Source organism: Octodon degus, unplaced genomic scaffold (genome assembly GCF_000260255.1).
Source record: "Octodon degus isolate 3935 unplaced genomic scaffold, OctDeg1.0 scaffold00211, whole genome shotgun sequence".
Lineage (NCBI taxonomy): Eukaryota > Metazoa > Chordata > Mammalia > Rodentia > Octodontidae > Octodon > Octodon degus.
Genome location: NW_004524787.1, coordinates 4,066,137 through 4,068,887, shown reverse-complemented (window position 1 = coordinate 4,068,887; position 2,751 = coordinate 4,066,137). Strand labels below are relative to the sequence as shown.

Genomic DNA, 2,751 nt, shown 5'->3' with positions numbered 1-2,751 from the left:
TCTGAACTTGTTATGGGTGGGCCTGGGGTCTGAGATTTCATTTTGCTCCTTCTCTTTTTCATTTTGTGTAGCACTGTCTTCTGATTGTTGTTGTAGAGCTTTGGTGCTGTTATAACTTTAGCACCTACTGAAATTCAGGTGCAGGTCTACAAAGTTTGGATTTATCCAGCTGTTCCTGGCTTGGGTCCAGCTGCTATGCTCAGCTTCTTCCTTCTGCTGCCCTTGGGAGTGATCCTTTGTGCCCCTCTGACAAGATATTCTACTCCTGGACTAGCTGGGTGGCTTTGTCCCCTACTCTCTCTGCAGGGATTGCAGCTGCAAAGTTTCAGCTCAGGCCTGTATGCCAGGACTGAGTTGAGTCCGGTTGGGACAAGGTGGTGTTGGGAGTAGAGAAAGCTCTCCCACATACTCACTGGGCCTGGGCTAGTGCTGGATCTAGGGGTCTCCAGAAAGTGACAAAAATTCTCACTGGGTGGGTGGAGTGGGGGCATTGCTTCAGAGTGTTGGTGAGGTCCCAAGGGGTGGAAGTGTGACTCACCCATGTTGTGCCTCTGCTGGACCAGCAGTTCCCACCAGTGCAGGGCAGCTGGAAGCTCTCCCACACACTCATGGGGTCCTGGGCTAGGATTGGATCTGGGAGTCCCCAGAATATAGCAGAAATTCTCACTGGGCATGTGGGGTGATGGGGAATATATTGTTATTTAGATCATTCAACTTGCACTCCCGCTTTCTTGTTAAATCTCTCATTGCCCCATCCCCTTTTAGGTGCAGATATTTTCCATGCCTGTTCATATTCCCTTACTTCCTACTGAGTCTTGCCATATCCTACTAGTTGTACCACGCTAATGAGATACTCCTTTCTGACGTGGCCAAATCATAATTTGACACCATCATTCTGGACACACATACATGAAATCCTTCCATAGCCGTACACCAACAAGCCCTGAAAACATTCCTAAAGGACCCAATTCAAGCAATCACAATTAACCAATACTCTCTTATCCTCAATGGTCATCTTGACTTCCAATCTATTTTTCTATTACCTTCTTAAATCCCAAATTTTCATCTCTACCCACTACCCAACAACACTTCCACACTTCTGGCAAAAAAATAAAGAAAGAAACAATAAAACAAAAAATCCTGATGCCTCCTTCTAGTTAGTCCAAGATCTTCAAAAGATTCAGAGAGCTATTTTTCCCACTCATCTATCAGTCCCCAATCCCCACACCCTCCTATCCCATACCCTCCAATACTGAACTCTTTTGTTTTAGACCTCAAAGATGCCTCCTTTATTTTTCTCCTCAGCTTTAATTCCCAATAACTTTTCACCTTTTTCTGGACAGACCCACATCTCTATAAATCCAACAGCTCACATGGACAGTTCTTCCCTGAGGAAATCAGAATATTCCTCCCATTTCTTTAGCCAAGCATTACAAAAGGACCTCCAATCCCTCAACCCTACTTCACCTGCCTACACCAATATATAAATGACCTTTTGCTTTGCAGCCCCTCAAAATGACTATGTCCCAGGCCATTTACATTAGCCTTTGCCTCACCCTACACTTGCTGCGTACACCACTCCTGAAAACAGGCTATTAATAATTTTCCTTTCTCCACCACAAAATGTGATCTTCTTTCCTTCCTGGTGCTTCTTAGCTGTTTTAGACTTTGGATTCCAAATTTGTCAATCATTTCAATACCCTTCTATGATGACTTTCAAAGAAAGAGTGCCAGAAATGGATTTAACTAGGCTTGCCTGAGATCTGAGATGTGGCTCGCATACCCGCCCCCACCCCGTCCCCCAGCTCCTACCCGTTCAGCCGGCCTAGCCATGATCAAGACGTTCCTCATTTTCAGTAACCACGGGAAACCACTACTCTCCAAGTTCTGCCAGCCTTACAATGAAGATGCACAACAGCAAATCATCAGGGAGACTTTCCATTTGCTATCTAAGAGATGAAAATGTTTTTAATTTCCTAGAAGGAGGATTATTAATTGGAGGATCTGACAACAAACTGATTTATAGACATTATGCGACACTGTATTTTGTCTTCTGTGTGGATTCTTCAGAAAGTGAACTTGGCATTTTAGATCTAATTCAAGTATTTGTGGAAATATTAGACAAATGTTTTGAAAATGTCTGTAAACTGGATTTAGTTTTCCATGTAAACAAGGTTCACAATATTCTTGCAGAAATGGTGATGGGGGAATGATATTGGAGACCAATATGAATGAAATTGTTACACAAATTGATGCACGAAATAAACTGGAGAAATATGTGGCTGGCTTAGCAGGAGCTCCAGCCCATGCTGTATCCACTGTAAAGAATATGAATCTTCCTGAGATCCTGAGAAATATTAACATTGGTGACATCAGTATAAAAGTGCCAAACCTGCCTTCTTTTAAATAAAGTATTAAAAATGCCACTCTCAGGTAAAACCCAGGAGTATAAGTCATCTAAGTTTACCATACAATTGTTTACCAAAAATAGAAAAGGAGAGTCTTATCTTTTTGCTCTTGGATTTAAGTCAAGGTACTGCATAGAAGTTGTGTAAAATCAGTATGAAAGTTCAATGTTGCTTTTCTTTCTTAGTGATTTTTAAAGAAATTGTATACTTCCAGTGTGATTTTTTTTTGGTTGTTATTTTCTAAACTGCATTCCTATGCCCACCTAAGGCATGCCTCTATGTATCATAGTATTTCAAAAGTGAGGTATTTCTTAATTATGTACAACCCAAAATGTTGGTGTTC

At 41.8% G+C, this 2,751-nt stretch overlaps 1 pseudogene; it reads left to right on the top strand.

The window, feature by feature from the left end:
- The first annotated feature begins 1,831 nt into the window (after positions 1 to 1,831).
- Positions 1,832 to 2,410, top strand: LOC101562422 (annotated as a pseudogene).
- Positions 2,411 to 2,751: the final 341 nt, after the last annotated feature.